We start from the raw sequence: 5586 nt of genomic DNA, 5'->3' as shown, positions 1-5586 counted from the left end.
GAGACATATGTATCTGTGTGTATGTGTCATGTATGTGTGATATGGGTTCTTATCATGACATAAGCAATATGGAAATATGCGTTATAAGAAATATATAAATATGAAATATATAATATGTAATATTATATAATGTTATATATATATATAATATCTATATCTGAGGCTATTCATTGCTTTGGAAAGTGTGGAGGAGGATGGGGAAGGAGAACATCAGAATGTTAAAATGTCCAAAAAAATTGTAAAAACTGTTTCTACATGTAACTGAAAGACTGAAAAACTTTTTAAAAAAGGCCTTCAGGTGCCTTCAGGAACCTCAAGAGAAGGCCAAAGTCTTGTTAGAGCCACCTACTGACCATGCAGGCACTTCAGCAGGCACCCTTCCTAGAAGTCCAGGGCCATTGGGTCACCCCAGGATTTCAGAAAACCACATGTGTCAGGTCACTGAGCCTGGACCTGACCAGAGCCTCCTCTTTGCTCCCTCATCTCCTTTGTCCCTGCCTTTACCACCAGAGCGCTTGTGTCTGCACGTGTGTCTTCTGCCCCTTGTCCTCTGGCTTCTTGTGTGCCTCCAGCCTCTGCCAGCTGCCTTGTCTCTGGGCCTCCTCCTTCTCCTCCTGCTGACACTCCCCTCAGGTGTATAGGCAAAAGCCCTGCCCTTCCTCCTGCTCTAGCCCCTGAGGCCACTGGGCTACCAGGGCTACTAGAGGCATTATTATGCTGATGTCCTTGGCATGGCATCCTGGTTAGGGCTGGTTGTGGGAAGTGTCAAAGAGCAGGAGAGACAGAGACAGACAGACAGACAGACAGACAGACAGACAGAAATCATTCTGAGGCCTTGGGAGAGGCCCTTCTTGTTGACAAGGCCACACAAAGAGGACCTGGCTCAGGCTGCAGGGTCTTGGGTCTTTCTCCACACTAGCTCAGGCCCTGCATGGTTCCAGCAGTGACCAGATCAAATTCAGCTATGAATCTCCTTGGGAAGAGGAGCTGGCATGACAGTCACAGGGAGACAGAGAGCCTGGCAGCAGAGGGAGAGGCAAGGCCTGGTCCTGGAGCCCCAGGAAAGTGTCCTGGGTAGGACGAGTGGGAGATGGGCTGCATGGGGCCCATTACTGGTCCTAGAAAGAGGGTGTCTGCCTCGTGGCAGCTAGGGGTCCCCACCTGGGTGGGCCACTAACTCTGTGTCTCCCAACTGGAAAGGGAATAAGCCCATCAGCAGACAGGCAGGGCCTGAGGAACAGTCTGGAGCTGGATGCTGGTGCTCAAGTGAGAGGGATTTGCAATTCTCCCTGACTCTCTCCAGGTGACATCCAGGCTCACCCAAGGCCCATGGAAGGACAAAAGGATTTTCAGCTTCTGCTGAGGAGTGTGCTGCCCTCCTCCAGAACAGATGGAAGCTGAAAGGCCAAAGAACTGAGTGAGCTGGGTCTCAAGGCCAGTGGGTGGGAGGAAGGTTGGGTCCTCTCTGCTTGGGGGCCTTCCAGGCCTGTCTGGGTAAGGAGGGGAACAGCTCCACAATGGAAAGGTCTCTGTTGCAATGATTGAGGCCCAAATGGCCTTTGGAGGGTTTGGTGGGAGTTTGGGACCCTCAAAGGGGGCCCCTGGACTTTACCCTTCAGCCAAGATGATGGGCTGGAAGCTGGGACCTGAGGAGGCTTCTCCAAGCCACTGGCAAGGCCTCTGGAATGTAGCTGCACAGGGTGTGGTGGCAGCTTGGAAAGGTGCTCATTAAGTGTATCCTTGCAGGCCAGGGGGTATAGCTCAGGGGTAGAGCATTTGACTGCAGATCAAGAGGTCCCTGGTTCAAATCCAGGTGCCCCCTACCAGCTGCCTCACCTTTTAAGGCCTTCCACATGCTCATCCTCCTCTTTGCCTGGCAAGTGCTTGCAACAAATTGGTCACAAGCTCTGTTGGAACTCAGAAGAAATCAGGCACTCCTTCACAGACACTGAGTGAATCTTTGGATATAATGAACTAAAATGTATGTGTTGGTCATCTATCCCCTTCGTCCTCTCCAGGTGCTGATATTTTATTTTGGTTATGTAAACCTGTTGTGCCAAAAAAGGAGAGCGCCTCCTAACAGTTCTTGTCATTTTCAATATGCTAAGAAACACCCCCAAATAGTTAGACCCTCCATGAACTGTATCATACCTTTGTACTCTTATTATTCCTGGAGAGACCGTCCAAAAATGGATAGATAACATAATGGGAACTTTGTTGAGGAGACTACTCTACCTCCCAGGGAATCAAGGGGGGGATTGTGAAATTTCCTCACTAGCCTGTGCCCCTTTTTTGACCCCCAAAGACAATCTTTAGAATTGAAAAGGGAGAAAGATTAAGTAACCATTCTGCTTCTTTCCCCACCCTCTGGCTGAACAAGAGGCAGACAAAGCCTGTTTTATCTGCAAACAAGCATTTTGAGATAGTGGAGTAGAGGAAAGCCAGTGGGGCAGAAAGCAGTGGCTATGCATACTGCAGGCAAGCTAGAGGTCTCCTGGTATGTGGAAGTCCAGCCCTTTGGCCAGAGTGAGGTCTCAGTCCTCCAATGGGAAGAGCTTTGGAAAGGGATTCATGAAGAGCATCAGTTGGAGTAGAGGGAGCAAATGGGAACCTTCTCCCTTGGAAGGCAGAGCAAGAATGTATGTGTAGGCCAGACTCCCTGCTCCTGGCTCTGGGCCTAGTGGTTGGAGCAGATGGTCAAGGGAATGGGGGTCCATATCTGACTGGGGTTCTCTCTTTCTCTGACCCCCTTTTATATTATTTAATAAATAATTATAAATGAAGAATCGGTCTTTGAGAATTTTAACATGGACAGCCTCCACCACGCAGCACCCATCTGCTCCACAGCCCCTGGCCGGTTAGCTGAAGGACTTGCTCCCTTCTGTGGGAGCACAGTTCATGGCCCCCATGGCCAGGCTCCCCTGGCCGCCCCAAGACAAACACCATCTTGCCATGAGCAGCCCTGGGGCCCCGGGCAGTCTGCTGCCAACATGTCCCTGCAGTCTCCCCGAGGCCAACTTTCCTTGTGCTCTGAGGCCAGGCCTTGCCTCTGGCACTGCTGCCAGCTCTCCATCTCCTCGTGAGCCTCGTGCCAGGGCTTCTAGCAGAAGGAGATTCAGATCTGCATGGGAGCAGCCACGTCTGGAACCTCAGGCCACTAGGTTGGGCCTGAGCCAGCAGGCAGGAATCAAGGGCTGCCCCCTCAGCCAACTGCTCTCTGGCTGGTCAGGCTCTAATTCTGGCTAGCAGGAAGGGCCTCCCGTGCGGCTCAGCTCTCTGTCTGTCTGTCTGTCTGTCTCTGGATCTCTGGATCTCTGTCTGTCTGTCTGTCTGTCTGTCTGTCTGTCTCTGGATCTCTGTCTGTCTGTCTGTGTCCCTTTTTGTCTCCTTCCCACAGTCACCCCTAATCGGGATGCCAGGGAACTCCGCCCAATGTTGTCTGTAGTAACCCAGTTATCCAGAAAGCCGGAGAGGCCTAAGCAGGAGGAAGGGCAGGGCAGGGCTGTTGCCCATCCACTGGAGGGGAGGGTCAGCAGAAGGAGCAGGAGTAGAGGACAGAGACAAGCAGCTGGCAGAGGCTGGAGGCCCATGAGGAGCCCGAGGACAAGGGGCAGAAGACACACGTGCAGGCACTGGAGAGCCCTGGTGTCCAATGCAGGGACCAGGAGACGAGGGAGCAAAGAGGAGGCTCAGGCCCGGCCCGGACCAGAAACCCGACCCCTGTGGTTTTCCACGTCTCTGGGGTGACTCAATGGCCCTGATCCTCTGGGGAGGGCACCTGTTGAAGTGTGCCTGGTCAGCAGGTGGCTCTGACAAGCCGGGGCCTCCTCTTGAAGCTGCTGCAGGCACAAGAAGAGGATTGAAGAAGCAGGAAGGTGGCAGCCAATGGGAGGCTGCTGGACATGGCCCGATGCTGTTTGTTGTGCGGCCCTGACATCCCCTAAGAGCAAGGAGAAGCCTGCCTCAGGCAGGCCATAGAGAGCCAAGCTGGGGTCATCTTCAGGAATGTGGGGCCAGCCTGAAGTCAGGGAGGGGCTTGGCCTGGACCCAGCAGGCTTGGAGTGTGGCAGCCACAGGAGGGAAAGAGGCTGAGGCTGGCAGAGGCTGGCAGAGGCTGGGTTTCTTGCAGGTACTTGGGAGGCCAAGAAGAGGAGCATGTGGAAGGCCTAAAAGGTGAGGCAGCTGGTAGGGGGCACCTGGATTTGAACCAGGGAACCTCTTGATCTGCAGTCAAATGCTCTACCCCTGAGCTATACCCCCTGGCCTGCAGGGATGCCCTTAATGAGCACCTTTGCAAGCTATGACCACACCCAGAGCACCTGCCTTCCAGAGCCAGTGCCAGTGGTTTGGAGAAGCCTCCCAGAGCCCAGCTGCCAGCCCTGACCCTGGGCACAAGAGCCACAGCTAGGGGCCCCCTCTGAGGGTCCCCAACACCCACCAAGCCTTCCATAGGCTCTTTGGACCTCAACCATCCCAACAGAGGCCCCAGTCATATGAGGCCACAACTTGTCTTCACTTCCCACCCAGGCCAGCCTGGTAGGCCCCAGGCAGACAGGAGCCCACTGTCTCCCAGCCCACTGGATCAGGGATTTAACTGAAATAATTGTTTAGGTTCAATCTAACCCAGAGACATGGCAGCACCCCCTCAGTAAAAGTTACAAGTCCTTTTGCTTTTCCACCCGCCTCAGGGGAGGCTTCCAGTCACCTGGAGAGGGCCCGGGACAACAGCAAGCCCCCCTCTCTCGAGCAGCACCATGTGGCTCCAGCCTGCTCCTCACCCCTTGCCAGTTTGCTGATTAACTTGTTCTCTTTCCTTATGGGGGGCCCAGAGTTAGGGGCCACCTCTGGCTGCCACAAGGCAGACCTCGTGTGTCCATGACCAAGCTAGGCTCTCCAGCCAGGGTCCCCTGGGCAGTCTGCTGCCCCCGTTCTCTGTTAGTGCTAAAATTACCTGGAGAGACTGATTTTTGTTGAATAATATAAGTTTATTGATCCTCTTGGGCTCATTGGTTAGGCCAGAGTCATAACCAAGAAGTGAGGTAGGTCTCCATGGCTCTCGTGACATCAGGACGCCCCAAGCTGAGTCAGAAAGCCTATTAAATAGCTTTGGAGGAGCTCATGGCTCAGCCCCTCCCTTGATCATCCCAAGACAGCTTTAATTAGTGATACCTGATGAAAAGGTTGTGCATCAGCTTGTCCCCCTTCTCCATCCGCATAGTGGGACAGATCATGTTCTTGGAAAGGATGCTGTCCTCCATTCCTTAAAAAAGGAAGACATTCCCTGGGATTGCCAAGGACAAAGAAAATGCAAAAAGCAGCAGATCATGTGGTATCTCTGACCTGGATCCCAGACAGGAATGTCCAGTTATTCTCCTTAGCCTGACCCTGATCCAGTACACAGGAAGCCCCTGGGCCTTGCACCCTAAGCTTGCTGGGCAGCCTCCAGGCCTTGCTAACAAGAAGGACCTCTTTCAAGGCTGCAGCTCTCACTGTCTCTGTCTCTGTCTCTCTGTCTGCCTCTCTCAGTCTCTGTCTCTCTGTGTGTCCTCTCTTTTCCCCCCTGCTTTTGGACCTTTCCCACAGCAG

General features: G+C 53.3%; 1 non-coding gene across 1 annotated transcript; it reads left to right on the top strand.

The window, feature by feature from the left end:
- Positions 1-1750: 1750 nt before the first annotated feature.
- Positions 1751-1822, top strand: TRNAC-GCA (transfer RNA cysteine (anticodon GCA)). Its single transcript has one exon. It is a non-coding gene; the product is annotated as a tRNA-Cys (tRNA).
- Positions 1823-5586: the final 3764 nt, after the last annotated feature.

This window comes from Monodelphis domestica, chromosome 5, assembly GCF_027887165.1.
Source record: "Monodelphis domestica isolate mMonDom1 chromosome 5, mMonDom1.pri, whole genome shotgun sequence".
In the NCBI taxonomy this organism is placed as follows: Eukaryota; Metazoa; Chordata; class Mammalia; order Didelphimorphia; family Didelphidae; genus Monodelphis; species Monodelphis domestica.
This window is presented reverse-complemented; position numbering and strand designations above follow the sequence as displayed.